This window comes from Taudactylus pleione, unplaced genomic scaffold, assembly GCF_031769625.1.
Source record: "Taudactylus pleione unplaced genomic scaffold, aTauple2 ptg000454l, whole genome shotgun sequence".
Taxonomy (NCBI): Eukaryota; Metazoa; Chordata; class Amphibia; order Anura; family Myobatrachidae; genus Taudactylus; species Taudactylus pleione.
In genome coordinates this window covers 3445271-3463162 of record NW_028284856.1, presented here as the reverse complement: position 1 = coordinate 3463162, position 17892 = coordinate 3445271, and the positions used below count along the sequence as shown (strand labels likewise).

Here is a 17892-nt window from a genome sequence, read left to right as displayed (position 1 = left end):
CCATTTCACAAAATGACACATTGCTTAAAAGACACTCGCCCGAACAGACCCTTGAACCCTGGACCCTCAGATTAAAAGTCTGATGCTCTACCGACTGAGCTATCCAGGCTCTTCTGTGATAGGTCGCAAAAATGCAGAAAGTTCGTAATACAAAAAACAAGTCATTTCAAATGATGACAACTAGTAGTTACTGTGCAATTACTAAAGTAGGAAAATCTCTCTATCACTAAAAGTATGAACTGAAAAGCTTGACATTTAGTGTCTCTTGATGAAATACATTTAATTTGCCTCTTGGTTGAAGGTGTACATTCTTAAACAGTTTGTGATTTTCCCACTCTGCACTATGTTCCATTTCACAAAAACACACATTGCTTAAAAGACACTCGCCCGAACAGGGACTTGAACCCTGGACCCTCAGATTAAAGTTCTGATGTTTTACCGACTCCAGGCTCTTCTGGAGTCTGTCGCAGACCTATAGAAAGTTCATAATACTAAAACCAAGTAAATTCAAATGGTGACAACTACTGTGCAATTACTAAAGTAGGAAAATCTCTCTATCACTAAAAGTATGATCTGAATAGCTTGACATTTAGTGTCTATTGATGAAATACATTTAATTTGCCTCTTGGTTGAAGGTGTACATTCTTAAACAGTTTGTGATTTTCCCACTCTGCAATATGTTCCATTTCACAAAATGATACGTTGCTTAAAAGACACTCGCCCAAACAGGGACTTGAACCCTGTACCCTCAGATTAAAAGTCTGATGCTCTACCGACTGAGCTATCCAGGCTCTTCTGTGATAGGTCGCAAAAATGCAGAAAGTTCGTAATACAAAAAACAAGTCATATCAAATGATGACAACTACTAGTTACTGTGCAATTACTAAAGTTGGAAAATCTCTCTATCACTAAAAGTATGAACTGAAAAGCTTGACATTTAGTGTCTCTTGATGAAATACATTTAATTTGCCTCTTGGTTGAAGGTGTACATTGTTAAACAGTTTGTGATTTTCCCACTCTGCACTATGTTCCATTTCACAAAAACACACATTGCTTAAAAGACACTCGCCCGAACAGGGACTTGAACCCTGGACCCTCAGATTAAAGTTCTGATGTTTTACCGACTCCAGGCTTTTCTGGAGTCTGTCGCAGACCTATAGAAAGTTCATAATACTAAAACCAAGTAAATTCAAATGGTGACAACTACTGTGCAATTACTAAAGTAGGAAAATCTCTCTATCACTAAAAGTATGATCTGAATAGCTTGACATTTAGTGTCTATTGATGAAATACATTTAATTTGCCTCTTGGTTGAAGGTGTACATTCTTAAACAGTTTGAGATTTTCCCACTCTGCAATATGTTCCATTTCACAAAATGATACGTTGCTTAAAAGACACTCGCCCGAACAGGGACTTGAACCCTGGTCCCTCAGATTAAAAGTCTGATGCTCTACCGACTGAGCTATCCAGGCTCTTCTGTGATAGGTCGCAAAAATGCAGAAAGTTCGTAATACAAAAAACAAGTCATTTCAAATGATGACAACTAGTAGTTACTGTGCAATTACTAAAGTAGGAAAATCTCTCTATCACTAAAAGTATGAACTGAAAAGCTTGACATTTAGTGTCTCTTGATGAAATACATTTAATTTGCCTCTTGGTTGAAGGTGTACATTCTTAAACAGTTTGTGATTTTCCCACTCTGCACTATGTTCCATTTCACAAAATGACACATTGCTTAAAAGACACTCGCCCGAACAGACCCTTGAACCCTAGACCCTCAGATTAAAAGTCAGATGCTCTACCGACTGAGCTATCCAGGCTCTTCTGTGATAGGTCGCAAAAATGCAGAAAGTTCGTAATACAAAAAACAAGTCATTTCAAATGATGACAACTACTAGTTACTGTGCAATTACTAAAGTAGGAAAATCTCTCTATCACTAAAAGTATGAACTGAAAAGCTTGACATTTAGTGTCTCTTGATGAAATACATTTAATTTGCCTCTTGGTTGAAGGTGTACATTCTTAAACAGTTTGTGATTTTCCCACTCTGCACTATGTTCCATTTCACAAAAAAGACACATTGCTTAAAAGACACTCGCCCGAACAGGGACTTGAACCCTGGACCCTCAGATTAAAGTTCTGATGTTTTACCGACTCCAGGCTCTTCTGGAGTTTGTCGCAAACCTATAGAAAGTTCTTAATACTAAAACCAAGTAAATTCAAATGGTGACAACTACTGTGCAATTACTAAAGTAGGAAAATCTCTCTATCACTAAAAGTATGATATGAATAGCTTGACATTTAGTGTCTATTGGTGAAATACATTTCATTTGCCTCTTGGTTGAAGGTGTACATTCTTAAACAGTTTGTGATTTTCCCACTCTGCACTATGTTCCATTTCACAAAATGACACATTGCTTAAAAGACACTCGCCCGAACAGACCCTTGAACCCTGGACCCTCAGATTAGAAGTCTGATGCTCTACCGACTGAGCTATCCAGGCTCTTCTGTGATAGGTCGCAAAAATGCAGAAAGTTCGTAATACAAAAAACAAGTCATTTCAAATGATGACAACTACTAGTTACTGTGCAATTACTAAAGTAGGAAAATCTCTCTATCACTAATAGTATGAACTGAAAAGCTTGACATTTAGTGTCTCTTGATGAAATACATTTAATTTGCCTCTTGGTTGAAGGTGTACATTCTTAAACAGTTTGTGATTTTCCCACTCTGCACTATGTTCCATTTCACAAAAACGACACATTGGTTAAAAGACACTCGCCTGAACAGGGACTTGAACCCTGGACCCTCAGATTAAAGTTCTGATGTTTTACCGACTCCAGGCTCTTCTGGAGTTTGTCGCAAACCTATAGAAAGTTCTTAATACTAAAACCAAGTAAATTCAAATGGTGACAACTACTGTGCAATTACTAAAGTATGAAAATCTCTCTATCACTAAAAGTATGATATGAATAGCTTGACATTTAGTGTCTATTGGTGAAATACATTTAATTTGCCTCTTGGTTGAAGGTGTACATTCTTAAACAGTTTGTGATTTTCCCACTCTGCACTATGTTCCATTTCACAAAATGACACATTGCTTAAAAGACACTCGCCCGAACAGATCCTTGAACCCTGGACCCTCAGATTAGAAGTCTGATGCTCTACCGACTGAGCTATCCAGGCTCTTCTGTGATAGGTCGCAAAAATGCAGAAAGTTCGTAATACAAAAAACAAGTCATTTCAAATGATTACAACTACTAGTTACTGTGCAATTACTAAAGTTGGAAAATCTCTCTATCACTAAAAGTATGAACTGAAAAGCTTGACATTTAGTGTATCTTGATGAAATACATTTAATTTGCCTCTTGGTTGAAGGTGTACATTCTTAAACAGTTTGTGATTTTCCCACTCTGCACTATGTTCCATTTCACAAAAACGACACATTGCTTAAAAGACACTCGCCCGAACAGGGACTTGAACCCTGGACCCTCAGATTAAAGTTCTGATGTTTTACCGACTCCAGGCTCTTCTGGAGTTTGTCGCAAACCTATAGAAAGTTCGTAATACTAAAACCAAGTAAATTCAAAAGGTGACAACTACTGTGCAATTACTAAAGTAGGAAAATCTCTCTATCACTAAAAGTATGATATGAATAGCTTGACATTTAGTGTCTATTGGTGAAATACATTTAATTTGCCTCTTGGTTGAAGGTGTACATTCTTAAACAGTTTGTGATTTTCCCACTCTGCACTATGTTCCATTTCACAAAAATGACACATTGCTTAAAAGACACTCGCCCAAACAGGGACTTGAACCCTGAACCCTCAGATTAAAAGTCTGAAGCTCTACCGACTGAGCTATCCAGGCTCTTCTGTGATAGTTCGCAAAAATGCAGAAAGTTCGTAATACAAAAAACAAGTCATTTCAAATGATGACAACTACTAGTTACTGTGCAATTACTAAAGTAGGAAAATCTCTCTATCACTAAAAGTATGAACTGAAAAGCTTGACATTTAGTGTCTCTTGATGAAATACATTTAATTTGCCTCTTGGTTGAAGGTGTACATTCTTAAACAGTTTGTGATTTTCCCACTCTGCACTATGTTCCATTTCACAAAAACGACACATTGCTTAAAAGACACTTGCCCGAACAGGAACTTGAACCCTTGACCCTCAGATTAAAGTTCTGATGTTTTACCGACTCCAGGCTCTTCTGGAGTCTGTCGCAAACCTATAGAAAGTTCGTAATACTAATACAAGTAAATTCAAATGGTGACAACTACTGTGGAATTACTAAAGTAGGAAAGTCTCTCTATCACTAAAAGTATGATATGAATAGCTTGACATTTAGTGTCTATTGATGAAATACATTTATTTTGCCTCTTGGTTGAAGGTGTACATTCTTAAACAGTTTGTGATTTTCCCACTCTGCACTATGTTCCATTTCACAAATTGACACATTGCTTAAAAGACACTCACCCGAACAGGGACTTGAACCCTGGACCCTCAGATTAAAAGTCTGATGCTCTACCGACTGAGCTATCCAGGCTCTTCTGTGATAGGTCGCAAAAATGCTGAAAGTTCGTAATACAAAAAACAAGTCATTTCAATTGATGACAACTACTAGTTACTGTGCAATTACTAAAGTAGGAAAATCTCTCTATCACTAAAAGTATGAACTGAAAAGCTTGACATTTAGTGTCTATTGATGAAATACATTTAATTTGCCTCTTGGTTGAAGGTGTACATTCTTAAACAGTTTGAGATTTTCCCACTCTGCAATATGTTCCATTTCACAAAATGATACGTTGCTTAAAAGACACTCGCCCGAACAGGGACTTGAACCCTGGTCCCTCAGATTAAAAGTCTGATGCTCTACCGACTGAGCTATCCAGGCTCTTCTGTGATAGGTCGCAAAAATGCAGAAAGTTCGTAATACAAAAAACAAGTCATTTCAAATGATGACAACTAGTAGTTACTGTGCAATTACTAAAGTAGGAAAATCTCTCTATCACTAAAAGTATGAACTGAAAAGCTTGACATTTAGTGTCTCTTGATGAAATACATTTAATTTGCCTCTTGGTTGAAGGTGTACATTCTTAAACAGTTTGTGATTTTCCCACTCTGCACTATGTTCCATTTCACAAAATGACACATTGCTTAAAAGACACTCGCCCGAACAGACCCTTGAACCCTAGACCCTCAGATTAAAAGTCAGATGCTCTACCGACTGAGCTATCCAGGCTCTTCTGTGATAGGTCGCAAAAATGCAGAAAGTTCGTAATACAAAAAACAAGTCATTTCAAATGATGACAACTACTAGTTACTGTGCAATTACTAAAGTAGGAAAATCTCTCTATCACTAAAAGTATGAACTGAAAAGCTTGACATTTAGTGTCTCTTGATGAAATACATTTAATTTGCCTCTTGGTTGAAGGTGTACATTCTTAAACAGTTTGTGATTTTCCCACTCTGCACTATGTTCCATTTCACAAAAAAGACACATTGCTTAAAAGACACTCGCCCGAACAGGGACTTGAACCCTGGACCCTCAGATTAAAGTTCTGATGTTTTACCGACTCCAGGCTCTTCTGGAGTTTGTCGCAAACCTATAGAAAGTTCTTAATACTAAAACCAAGTAAATTCAAATGGTGACAACTACTGTGCAATTACTAAAGTAGGAAAATCTCTCTATCACTAAAAGTATGATATGAATAGCTTGACATTTAGTGTCTATTGGTGAAATACATTTCATTTGCCTCTTGGTTGAAGGTGTACATTCTTAAACAGTTTGTGATTTTCCCACTCTGCACTATGTTCCATTTCACAAAATGACACATTGCTTAAAAGACACTCGCCCGAACAGACCCTTGAACCCTGGACCCTCAGATTAGAAGTCTGATGCTCTACCGACTGAGCTATCCAGGCTCTTCTGTGATAGGTCGCAAAAATGCAGAAAGTTCGTAATACAAAAAACAAGTCATTTCAAATGATGACAACTACTAGTTACTGTGCAATTACTAAAGTAGGAAAATCTCTCTATCACTAATAGTATGAACTGAAAAGCTTGACATTTAGTGTCTCTTGATGAAATACATTTAATTTGCCTCTTGGTTGAAGGTGTACATTCTTAAACAGTTTGTGATTTTCCCACTCTGCACTATGTTCCATTTCACAAAAACGACACATTGGTTAAAAGACACTCGCCTGAACAGGGACTTGAACCCTGGACCCTCAGATTAAAGTTCTGATGTTTTACCGACTCCAGGCTCTTCTGGAGTTTGTCGCAAACCTATAGAAAGTTCTTAATACTAAAACCAAGTAAATTCAAATGGTGACAACTACTGTGCAATTACTAAAGTATGAAAATCTCTCTATCACTAAAAGTATGATATGAATAGCTTGACATTTAGTGTCTATTGGTGAAATACATTTAATTTGCCTCTTGGTTGAAGGTGTACATTCTTAAACAGTTTGTGATTTTCCCACTCTGCACTATGTTCCATTTCACAAAATGACACATTGCTTAAAAGACACTCGCCCGAACAGATCCTTGAACCCTGGACCCTCAGATTAGAAGTCTGATGCTCTACCGACTGAGCTATCCAGGCTCTTCTGTGATAGGTCGCAAAAATGCAGAAAGTTCGTAATACAAAAAACAAGTCATTTCAAATGATTACAACTACTAGTTACTGTGCAATTACTAAAGTTGGAAAATCTCTCTATCACTAAAAGTATGAACTGAAAAGCTTGACATTTAGTGTATCTTGATGAAATACATTTAATTTGCCTCTTGGTTGAAGGTGTACATTCTTAAACAGTTTGTGATTTTCCCACTCTGCACTATGTTCCATTTCACAAAAACGACACATTGCTTAAAAGACACTCGCCCGAACAGGGACTTGAACCCTGGACCCTCAGATTAAAGTTCTGATGTTTTACCGACTCCAGGCTCTTCTGGAGTTTGTCGCAAACCTATAGAAAGTTCGTAATACTAAAACCAAGTAAATTCAAAAGGTGACAACTACTGTGCAATTACTAAAGTAGGAAAATCTCTCTATCACTAAAAGTATGATATGAATAGCTTGACATTTAGTGTCTATTGGTGAAATACATTTAATTTGCCTCTTGGTTGAAGGTGTACATTCTTAAACAGTTTGTGATTTTCCCACTCTGCACTATGTTCCATTTCACAAAAATGACACATTGCTTAAAAGACACTCGCCCAAACAGGGACTTGAACCCTGAACCCTCAGATTAAAAGTCTGAAGCTCTACCGACTGAGCTATCCAGGCTCTTCTGTGATAGTTCGCAAAAATGCAGAAAGTTCGTAATACAAAAAACAAGTCATTTCAAATGATGACAACTACTAGTTACTGTGCAATTACTAAAGTAGGAAAATCTCTCTATCACTAAAAGTATGAACTGAAAAGCTTGACATTTAGTGTCTCTTGATGAAATACATTTAATTTGCCTCTTGGTTGAAGGTGTACATTCTTAAACAGTTTGTGATTTTCCCACTCTGCACTATGTTCCATTTCACAAAAACGACACATTGCTTAAAAGACACTTGCCCGAACAGGAACTTGAACCCTTGACCCTCAGATTAAAGTTCTGATGTTTTACCGACTCCAGGCTCTTCTGGAGTCTGTCGCAAACCTATAGAAAGTTCGTAATACTAATACAAGTAAATTCAAATGGTGACAACTACTGTGGAATTACTAAAGTAGGAAAGTCTCTCTATCACTAAAAGTATGATATGAATAGCTTGACATTTAGTGTCTATTGATGAAATACATTTATTTTGCCTCTTGGTTGAAGGTGTACATTCTTAAACAGTTTGTGATTTTCCCACTCTGCACTATGTTCCATTTCACAAATTGACACATTGCTTAAAAGACACTCACCCGAACAGGGACTTGAACCCTGGACCCTCAGATTAAAAGTCTGATGCTCTACCGACTGAGCTATCCAGGCTCTTCTGTGATAGGTCGCAAAAATGCTGAAAGTTCGTAATACAAAAAACAAGTCATTTCAATTGATGACAACTACTAGTTACTGTGCAATTACTAAAGTAGGAAAATCTCTCTATCACTAAAAGTATGAACTGAAAAGCTTGACATTTAGTGTCTCTTGATGAAATACATTTAATTTGCCTCTTGGTTGAAGGTGTACATTCTTAAACAGTTTGTGATTTTCCCACTCTGCACTATGTTCCATTTCACAAAAATGACACATTGCTTAAAAGACACTCGCCCGAACAGGGACTTGAACCCTGGACCCTCAGATTAAAGTTCTGATGTTTTACCGACTCCAGGCTCTTCTGGAGTTTGTCGCAAACCTATAGAAAGTTCTTAATACTAAAACCAAGTAAATTCAAATGGTGACAACTACTGTGCAATTACTAAAGTAGGAAAATCTCTCTATCACTAAAAGTATGATATGAATAGCTTGACATTTAGTGTCTATTGGTGAAATACATTTAATTTGCCTCTTGGTTGAAGGTGTACATTCTTAAACAGTTTGTGATTTTCCCACTCTGCACTATGTTCCATTTCACAAAATGACACATTGCTTAAAAGACACTCGCCCGAACAGACCCTTGAACCCTGGACCCTCAGATTAAAAGTCTGATGCTCTACCGACTGAGCTATCCAGGCTCTTCTGTGATAGGTCGCAAAAATGCAGAAAGTTCGTAATACAAAAAACAAGTCATTTCAAATGATGACAACTAGTAGTTACTGTGCAATTACTAAAGTAGGAAAATCTCTATCACTAAAAGTATGAACTGAAAAGCTTGACATTTAGTGTCTCTTGATGAAATACATTTAATTTGCCTCTTGGTTGAAGGTGTACATTCTTAAACAGTTTGTGATTTTCCCACTCTGCACTATGTTCCATTTCACAAAAACACACATTGCTTAAAAGACACTCGCCCGAACAGGGACTTGAACCCTGGACCCTCAGATTAAAGTTCTGATGTTTTACCGACTCCAGGCTCTTCTGGAGTTTGTCGCAAACCTATAGAAAGTTCGTAATACTAAAACCAAGTAAATTCAAATGGTGACAACTACTGTGCAATTACTAAAGTAGGAAAATCTCTCTATCACTAAAAGTATGATATGAATAGCTTGACATTTAGTGTCTATTGGTGAAATACATTTAATTTGCCTCTTGGTTGAAGGTGTACATTCTTAAACAGTTTGTGATTTTCCCACTCTGCACTATGTTCCATTTCACAAAATGACACATTGCTTAAAAGACACTCGCCCGAACAGACCCTTGAACCCTGGACCCTCAGATTAAAAGTCTGATGCTCTACCGACTGAGCTATCCAGGCTCTTCTGTGATAGGTCGCAAAAATGCAGAAAGTTCGTAATACAAAAAACAAGTCATTTCAAATGATGACAACTAGTAGTTACTGTGCAATTACTAAAGTAGGAAAATCTCTCTATCACTAAAAGTATGAACTGAAAAGCTTGACATTTAGTGTCTCTTGATGAAATACATTTAATTTGCCTCTTGGTTGAAGGTGTACATTCTTAAACAGTTTGTGATTTTCCCACTCTGCACTATGTTCCATTTCACAAAAACACACATTGCTTAAAAGACACTCGCCCGAACAGGGACTTGAACCCTGGACCCTCAGATTAAAGTTCTGATGTTTTACCGACTCCAGGCTCTTCTGGAGTCTGTCGCAGACCTATAGAAAGTTCATAATACTAAAACCAAGTAAATTCAAATGGTGACAACTACTGTGCAATTACTAAAGTAGGAAAATCTCTCTATCACTAAAAGTATGATCTGAATAGCTTGACATTTAGTGTCTATTGATGAAATACATTTAATTTGCCTCTTGGTTGAAGGTGTACATTCTTAAACAGTTTGTGATTTTCCCACTCTGCAATATGTTCCATTTCACAAAATGATACGTTGCTTAAAAGACACTCGCCCAAACAGGGACTTGAACCCTGTACCCTCAGATTAAAAGTCTGATGCTCTACCGACTGAGCTATCCAGGCTCTTCTGTGATAGGTCGCAAAAATGCAGAAAGTTCGTAATACAAAAAACAAGTCATATCAAATGATGACAACTACTAGTTACTGTGCAATTACTAAAGTTGGAAAATCTCTCTATCACTAAAAGTATGAACTGAAAAGCTTGACATTTAGTGTCTCTTGATGAAATACATTTAATTTGCCTCTTGGTTGAAGGTGTACATTCTTAAACAGTTTGTGATTTTCCCACTCTGCACTATGTTCCATTTCACAAAATGACACATTGCTTAAAAGACACTCGCCCGAACAGACCCTTGAACCCTGGACCCTCAGATTAAAAGTCTGATGCTCTACCGACTGAGCTATCCAGGCTCTTCTGTGATAGGTCGCAAAAATGCAGAAAGTTCGTAATACAAAAAACAAGTCATTTCAAATGATGACAACTAGTAGTTACTGTGCAATTACTAAAGTAGGAAAATCTCTCTATCACTAAAAGTATGAACTGAAAAGCTTGACATTTAGTGTCTCTTGATGAAATACATTTAATTTGCCTCTTGGTTGAAGGTGTACATTCTTAAACAGTTTGTGATTTTCCCACTCTGCACTATGTTCCATTTCACAAAAACACACATTGCTTAAAAGACACTCGCCCGAACAGGGACTTGAACCCTGGACCCTCAGATTAAAGTTCTGATGTTTTACCGACTCCAGGCTCTTCTGGAGTCTGTCGCAGACCTATAGAAAGTTCATAATACTAAAACCAAGTAAATTCAAATGGTGACAACTACTGTGCAATTACTAAAGTAGGAAAATCTCTCTATCACTAAAAGTATGATCTGAATAGCTTGACATTTAGTGTCTATTGATGAAATACATTTAATTTGCCTCTTGGTTGAAGGTGTACATTCTTAAACAGTTTGTGATTTTCCCACTCTGCAATATGTTCCATTTCACAAAATGATACGTTGCTTAAAAGACACTCGCCCAAACAGGGACTTGAACCCTGTACCCTCAGATTAAAAGTCTGATGCTCTACCGACTGAGCTATCCAGGCTCTTCTGTGATAGGTCGCAAAAATGCAGAAAGTTCGTAATACAAAAAACAAGTCATATCAAATGATGACAACTACTAGTTACTGTGCAATTACTAAAGTTGGAAAATCTCTCTATCACTAAAAGTATGAACTGAAAAGCTTGACATTTAGTGTCTCTTGATGAAATACATTTAATTTGCCTCTTGGTTGAAGGTGTACATTGTTAAACAGTTTGTGATTTTCCCACTCTGCACTATGTTCCATTTCACAAAAACACACATTGCTTAAAAGACACTCGCCCGAACAGGGACTTGAACCCTGGACCCTCAGATTAAATTTCTGATGTTTTACCGACTCCAGGCTTTTCTGGAGTCTGTCGCAGACCTATAGAAAGTTCATAATACTAAAACCAAGTAAATTCAAATGGTGACAAATACTGTGCAATTACTAAAGTAGGAAAATCTCTCTATCACTAAAAGTATGATCTGAATAGCTTGACATTTAGTGTCTATTGATGAAATACATTTAATTTGCCTCTTGGTTGAAGGTGTACATTCTTAAACAGTTTGAGATTTTCCCACTCTGCAATATGTTCCATTTCACAAAATGATACGTTGCTTAAAAGACACTCGCCCGAACAGGGACTTGAACCCTGGACCCTCAGATTAAAAGTCTGATGCTCTACCGACTGAGCTATCCAGGCTCTTCTGTGATAGGTCGCAAAAATGCTGAAAGTTCGTAATACAAAAAACAAGTCATTTCAATTGATGACAACTACTAGTTACTGTGCAATTACTAAAGTAGGAAAATCTCTCTATCACTAAAAGTATGAACTGAAAAGCTTGACATTTAGTGTCTCTTGATGAAATACATTTAATTTGCCTCTTGGTTGAAGGTGTACATTCTTAAACAGTTTGTGATTTTCCCACTCTGCACTATGTTCCATTTCACAAAAATGACACATTGCTTAAAAGACACTCGCCCGAACAGGGACTTGAACCCTGGACCCTCAGATTAAAGTTCTGATGTTTTACCGACTCCAGGCTCTTCTGGAGTTTGTCGCAAACCTATAGAAAGTTCTTAATACTAAAACCAAGTAAATTCAAATGGTGACAACTACTGTGCAATTACTAAAGTAGGAAAATCTCTCTATCACTAAAAGTATGATATGAATAGCTTGACATTTAGTGTCTATTGGTGAAATACATTTAATTTGCCTCTTGGTTGAAGGTGTACATTCTTAAACAGTTTGTGATTTTCCCACTCTGCACTATGTTCCATTTCACAAAATGACACATTGCTTAAAAGACACTCGCCCGAACAGACCCTTGAACCCTGGACCCTCAGATTAAAAGTCTGATGCTCTACCGACTGAGCTATCCAGGCTCTTCTGTGATAGGTCGCAAAAATGCAGAAAGTTCGTAATACAAAAAACAAGTCATTTCAAATGATGACAACTAGTAGTTACTGTGCAATTACTAAAGTAGGAAAATCTCTCTATCACTAAAAGTATGAACTGAAAAGCTTGACATTTAGTGTCTCTTGATGAAATACATTTAATTTGCCTCTTGGTTGAAGGTGTACATTCTTAAACAGTTTGTGATTTTCCCACTCTGCACTATATTCCATTTCACAAAAACACACATTGCTTAAAAGACACTCGCCCGAACAGGGACTTGAACCCTGGACCCTCAGATTAAAGTTCTGATGTTTTACCGACTCCAGGCTCTTCTGGAGTTTGTCGCAAACCTATAGAAAGTTCGTAATACTAAAACCAAGTAAATTCAAATGGTGACAACTACTGTGCAATTACTAAAGTAGGAAAATCTCTCTATCACTAAAAGTATGATATGAATAGCTTGACATTTAGTGTCTATTGGTGAAATACATTTAATTTGCCTCTTGGTTGAAGGTGTACATTCTTAAACAGTTTGTGATTTTCCCACTCTGCACTATGTTCCATTTCACAAAATGACACATTGCTTAAAAGACACTCGCCCGAACAGACCCTTGAACCCTGGACCCTCAGATTAAAAGTCTGATGCTCTACCGACTGAGCTATCCAGGCTCTTCTGTGATAGGTCGCAAAAATGCAGAAAGTTCGTAATACAAAAAACAAGTCATTTCAAATGATGACAACTAGTAGTTACTGTGCAATTACTAAAGTAGGAAAATCTCTCTATCACTAAAAGTATGAACTGAAAAGCTTGACATTTAGTGTCTCTTGATGAAATACATTTAATTTGCCTCTTGGTTGAAGGTGTACATTCTTAAACAGTTTGTGATTTTCCCACTCTGCACTATGTTCCATTTCACAAAAACACACATTGCTTAAAAGACACTCGCCCGAACAGGGACTTGAACCCTGGACCCTCAGATTAAAGTTCTGATGTTTTACCGACTCCAGGCTCTTCTGGAGTCTGTCGCAGACCTATAGAAAGTTCATAATACTAAAACCAAGTAAATTCAAATGGTGACAACTACTGTGCAATTACTAAAGTAGGAAAATCTCTCTATCACTAAAAGTATGATCTGAATAGCTTGACATTTAGTGTCTATTGATGAAATACATTTAATTTGCCTCTTGGTTGAAGGTGTACATTCTTAAACAGTTTGTGATTTTCCCACTCTGCAATATGTTCCATTTCACAAAATGATACGTTGCTTAAAAGACACTCGCCCAAACAGGGACTTGAACCCTGTACCCTCAGATTAAAAGTCTGATGCTCTACCGACTGAGCTATCCAGGCTCTTCTGTGATAGGTCGCAAAAATGCAGAAAGTTCGTAATACAAAAAACAAGTCATATCAAATGATGACAACTACTAGTTACTGTGCAATTACTAAAGTTGGAAAATCTCTCTATCACTAAAAGTATGAACTGAAAAGCTTGACATTTAGTGTCTCTTGATGAAATACATTTAATTTGCCTCTTGGTTGAAGGTGTACATTCTTAAACAGTTTGTGATTTTCCCACTCTGCACTATGTTCCATTTCACAAAATGACACATTGCTTAAAAGACACTCGCCCGAACAGACCCTTGAACCCTGGACCCTCAGATTAAAAGTCTGATGCTCTACCGACTGAGCTATCCAGGCTCTTCTGTGATAGGTCGCAAAAATGCAGAAAGTTCGTAATACAAAAAACAAGTCATTTCAAATGATGACAACTAGTAGTTACTGTGCAATTACTAAAGTAGGAAAATCTCTCTATCACTAAAAGTATGAACTGAAAAGCTTGACATTTAGTGTCTCTTGATGAAATACATTTAATTTGCCTCTTGGTTGAAGGTGTACATTCTTAAACAGTTTGTGATTTTCCCACTCTGCACTATGTTCCATTTCACAAAAACACACATTGCTTAAAAGACACTCGCCCGAACAGGGACTTGAACCCTGGACCCTCAGATTAAAGTTCTGATGTTTTACCGACTCCAGGCTCTTCTGGAGTCTGTCGCAGACCTATAGAAAGTTCATAATACTAAAACCAAGTAAATTCAAATGGTGACAACTACTGTGCAATTACTAAAGTAGGAAAATCTCTCTATCACTAAAAGTATGATCTGAATAGCTTGACATTTAGTGTCTATTGATGAAATACATTTAATTTGCCTCTTGGTTGAAGGTGTACATTCTTAAACAGTTTGTGATTTTCCCACTCTGCAATATGTTCCATTTCACAAAATGATACGTTGCTTAAAAGACACTCGCCCAAACAGGGACTTGAACCCTGTACCCTCAGATTAAAAGTCTGATGCTCTACCGACTGAGCTATCCAGGCTCTTCTGTGATAGGTCGCAAAAATGCAGAAAGTTCGTAATACAAAAAACAAGTCATATCAAATGATGACAACTACTAGTTACTGTGCAATTACTAAAGTTGGAAAATCTCTCTATCACTAAAAGTATGAACTGAAAAGCTTGACATTTAGTGTCTCTTGATGAAATACATTTAATTTGCCTCTTGGTTGAAGGTGTACATTGTTAAACAGTTTGTGATTTTCCCACTCTGCACTATGTTCCATTTCACAAAAACACACATTGCTTAAAAGACACTCGCCCGAACAGGGACTTGAACCCTGGACCCTCAGATTAAAGTTCTGATGTTTTACCGACTCCAGGCTTTTCTGGAGTCTGTCGCAGACCTATAGAAAGTTCATAATACTAAAACCAAGTAAATTCAAATGGTGACAACTACTGTGCAATTACTAAAGTAGGAAAATCTCTCTATCACTAAAAGTATGATCTGAATAGCTTGACATTTAGTGTCTATTGATGAAATACATTTAATTTGCCTCTTGGTTGAATGTGTACATTCTTAAACAGTTTGTGATTTTCCCACTCTGCAATATGTTCCATTTCACAAAATGATACGTTGCTTAAAAGACACTCGCCCGAACAGGGACTTGAACCCTGTACCCTCAGATTAAAAGTCTGATGCTCTACCGACTGAGCTATCCAGGCTCTTCTGTGATAGGTCGCAAAAATGCAGAAAGTTCGTAATACAAAAAACAAGTCATTTCAAATGATGACAACTAGTAGTTACTGTGCAATTACTAAAGTAGGAAAATCTCTCTATCACTAAAAGTATGAACTGAAAAGCTTGACATTTAGTGTCTCTTGATGAAATACATTTAATTTGCCTCTTGGTTGAAGGTGTACATTCTTAAACAGTTTGTGATTTTCCCACTCTGCACTATGTTCCATTTCACAAAAACACACATTGCTTAAAAGACACTCGCCCGAACAGGGACTAGAATCCTGGACCCTCAGATTAAAGTTCTGATGTTTTACCAACTCCAGGCTCTTCTGGAGTCTGTCGAAAACCTATAGAAAGTTCATAATACTAAAACCAAGTAAATTCAAATGGTGACAACTACTGTGCAATTACTAAAGTAGGAAAATCTCTCTATCACTAAAAGTATGATCTGAATAGCTTGACATTTAGTGTCTATTGATGAAATACATTTAATTTGCCTCTTGGTTGAAGGTGTACATTCTTAAACAGTTTGTGATTTTCCCACTCTGCAATATGTTCCATTTCACAAAATGATAAGTTGCTTAAAAGACACTCGCCCGAACAGGGACTTGAACCCTGTACCCTCAGATTAAAAGTCTGATGCTCTACCGACTGAGCTATCCAGGCTTTTCTGTGATAGGTCGCAAAAATGCAGAAAGTTCGTAATACAAAAAACAAGTCATATCAAATGATGACAACTACTAGTTACTGTGCAATTACTAAAGTTGGAAAATCTCTCTATCACTAAAAGTATGAACTGAAAAGCTTGACATTTAGTGTCTCTTGATGAAATACATTTAATTTGCCTCTTTGTTGAAGGTGTACATTCTTAAACACTCTGCACTATGTTCCATTTCACAAATACTACACATTGCTTAAAAGACACTCGCCCGAACAGGGACTTGAACCCTGGACCCTCAGATTAAAAGTCTGATGCTCTACCGACTGAGCTATCCAGGCTCTTCTGTGATAGGTCGCAAAAATGCAGAAAGTTCGTAATACAAAAAACAAGTCATATCAAATGATGACAACTACTAGTTACTGTGCAATTACTAAAGTTGAAAAATCTCTCTATCACTAAAAGTATTATCTGAATAGCTTGACATTTAGTGTCTATTGATGAAATACATTTAATTTGCCTCTTGGTTGAAGGTGTACATTCTTAAACAGTTTGTGATTTTCCCACTCTGCACTATGTTCCATTTCACAAAAACGACACATTGCTTAAAAGACACTCGCCCGAACAGGGACTTGAACCCTGGACCCTCAGATTAAAGTTCTGATGTTTTACCGACTCCAGGCTCTTCTGGAGTTTGTCGCAAACCTATAGAAAGTTCGTAATACTAAAACCAAGTAAATTCAAATGGTGACAACTACTGTGCAATTACTAAAGTAGGAAAATCTCTCTATCACTAAAAGTATGATATGAATAGCTTGACATTTAGTGTCTATTGGTGAAATACATTTAATTTGCCTCTTGGTTGAAGGTGTACATTCTTAAACAGTTTGTGATTTTCCCACTCTGCACTATGTTCCATTTCACAAAAACGACACATTGCTTAAAAAACACTCACCCGAAGAGGGACTTGAACCCTGGACCCTCAGATTAAAAGTCTGAGTCTGATGCTCTACCGACTGAGCTATCCAGGCTCTTCTGTGATAGGTCGCAAAAATGCAGAAAGTTCGTAATACAAAAAACAAGTCATATGAAATGATGACAACTACTAGTTACTGTGCAATTACTAAAGTTGGAAAATCTCTCTATCACTAAAAGTATTATCTGAATAGCTTGACATTTAGTGTCTATTTATGAAATACATTTAATTTGCCTCTTGGTTGAAGGTGTACATTCTTAAACAGTTTGTGATTTTCCCACTCTGCACTATGTTCCATTTCACAAAAACGACACATTGCTTAAAAGACACTCGCCCGAACAGGGACTTGAACCCTGGACCCTCAGATTAAAGTTCTGATGTTTTACCGACTCCAGGCTCTTCTGGAGTTTGTCGCAAACCTATAGAAAGTTCGTAATACTAAAACCAAGTAAATTCAAATGGTGACAACTACTGTGCAATTACTAAAATAGGAAAATCTCTCTATCACTAAAAGTATGATATGAATAGCTTGACATTTAGTGTCTATTGGTGAAATACATTTAATTTGCCTCTTGGTTGAAGGTGTACATTCTTAAACAGTTTGTGATTTTCCCACTCTGCACTATGTTCCATTTCACAAAATGACACATTGCTTAAAAGACACTCGCCCGAACAGACCCTTGAACCCTGGACCCTCAGATTAAAAGTCTGATGCTCTACCGACTGAGCTATCCAGGCTCTTCTG

At 37.2% G+C, this 17892-nt stretch overlaps 20 non-coding genes across 20 annotated transcripts; all 20 read right to left on the bottom strand.

Moving 5' to 3' along the window:
- Positions 1–718: 718 nt before the first annotated feature.
- TRNAK-UUU (transfer RNA lysine (anticodon UUU)) lies at positions 719–791 on the bottom strand. Its single transcript has one exon. It is a non-coding gene; the product is annotated as a tRNA-Lys (tRNA).
- Positions 792–1400: 609 nt separating this feature from the next.
- TRNAK-UUU (transfer RNA lysine (anticodon UUU)) lies at positions 1401–1473 on the bottom strand. Its single transcript has one exon. It is a non-coding gene; the product is annotated as a tRNA-Lys (tRNA).
- A 958-nt stretch (positions 1474–2431) lies between these two features.
- On the bottom strand, positions 2432–2504 carry TRNAR-UCU (transfer RNA arginine (anticodon UCU)). The gene has a single exon. It is a non-coding gene; the product is annotated as a tRNA-Arg (tRNA).
- A 610-nt stretch (positions 2505–3114) lies between these two features.
- TRNAR-UCU (transfer RNA arginine (anticodon UCU)) lies at positions 3115–3187 on the bottom strand. The gene has a single exon. It is a non-coding gene; the product is annotated as a tRNA-Arg (tRNA).
- A 611-nt stretch (positions 3188–3798) lies between these two features.
- Positions 3799–3871, bottom strand: TRNAK-UUU (transfer RNA lysine (anticodon UUU)). The gene has a single exon. It is a non-coding gene; the product is annotated as a tRNA-Lys (tRNA).
- Positions 3872–4480: 609 nt separating this feature from the next.
- On the bottom strand, positions 4481–4553 carry TRNAK-UUU (transfer RNA lysine (anticodon UUU)). The gene has a single exon. It is a non-coding gene; the product is annotated as a tRNA-Lys (tRNA).
- A 275-nt stretch (positions 4554–4828) lies between these two features.
- Positions 4829–4901, bottom strand: TRNAK-UUU (transfer RNA lysine (anticodon UUU)). Its single transcript has one exon. It is a non-coding gene; the product is annotated as a tRNA-Lys (tRNA).
- A 958-nt stretch (positions 4902–5859) lies between these two features.
- Positions 5860–5932, bottom strand: TRNAR-UCU (transfer RNA arginine (anticodon UCU)). The gene has a single exon. It is a non-coding gene; the product is annotated as a tRNA-Arg (tRNA).
- Positions 5933–6542: 610 nt separating this feature from the next.
- On the bottom strand, positions 6543–6615 carry TRNAR-UCU (transfer RNA arginine (anticodon UCU)). Its single transcript has one exon. It is a non-coding gene; the product is annotated as a tRNA-Arg (tRNA).
- Positions 6616–7226: 611 nt separating this feature from the next.
- TRNAK-UUU (transfer RNA lysine (anticodon UUU)) lies at positions 7227–7299 on the bottom strand. Its single transcript has one exon. It is a non-coding gene; the product is annotated as a tRNA-Lys (tRNA).
- A 609-nt stretch (positions 7300–7908) lies between these two features.
- Positions 7909–7981, bottom strand: TRNAK-UUU (transfer RNA lysine (anticodon UUU)). The gene has a single exon. It is a non-coding gene; the product is annotated as a tRNA-Lys (tRNA).
- A 1972-nt stretch (positions 7982–9953) lies between these two features.
- TRNAK-UUU (transfer RNA lysine (anticodon UUU)) lies at positions 9954–10026 on the bottom strand. The gene has a single exon. It is a non-coding gene; the product is annotated as a tRNA-Lys (tRNA).
- Positions 10027–10983: 957 nt separating this feature from the next.
- TRNAK-UUU (transfer RNA lysine (anticodon UUU)) lies at positions 10984–11056 on the bottom strand. The gene has a single exon. It is a non-coding gene; the product is annotated as a tRNA-Lys (tRNA).
- Positions 11057–11665: 609 nt separating this feature from the next.
- Positions 11666–11738, bottom strand: TRNAK-UUU (transfer RNA lysine (anticodon UUU)). The gene has a single exon. It is a non-coding gene; the product is annotated as a tRNA-Lys (tRNA).
- A 1974-nt stretch (positions 11739–13712) lies between these two features.
- On the bottom strand, positions 13713–13785 carry TRNAK-UUU (transfer RNA lysine (anticodon UUU)). Its single transcript has one exon. It is a non-coding gene; the product is annotated as a tRNA-Lys (tRNA).
- Positions 13786–14742: 957 nt separating this feature from the next.
- TRNAK-UUU (transfer RNA lysine (anticodon UUU)) lies at positions 14743–14815 on the bottom strand. Its single transcript has one exon. It is a non-coding gene; the product is annotated as a tRNA-Lys (tRNA).
- A 609-nt stretch (positions 14816–15424) lies between these two features.
- Positions 15425–15497, bottom strand: TRNAK-UUU (transfer RNA lysine (anticodon UUU)). Its single transcript has one exon. It is a non-coding gene; the product is annotated as a tRNA-Lys (tRNA).
- Positions 15498–16106: 609 nt separating this feature from the next.
- TRNAK-UUU (transfer RNA lysine (anticodon UUU)) lies at positions 16107–16179 on the bottom strand. Its single transcript has one exon. It is a non-coding gene; the product is annotated as a tRNA-Lys (tRNA).
- Positions 16180–16439: 260 nt separating this feature from the next.
- TRNAK-UUU (transfer RNA lysine (anticodon UUU)) lies at positions 16440–16512 on the bottom strand. Its single transcript has one exon. It is a non-coding gene; the product is annotated as a tRNA-Lys (tRNA).
- Positions 16513–17123: 611 nt separating this feature from the next.
- TRNAL-CAG (transfer RNA leucine (anticodon CAG)) lies at positions 17124–17202 on the bottom strand. Its single transcript is given in 2 exon segments — positions 17124–17159; positions 17166–17202. It is a non-coding gene; the product is annotated as a tRNA-Leu (tRNA).
- Between the last annotated feature and the right edge of the window lie 690 nt (positions 17203–17892).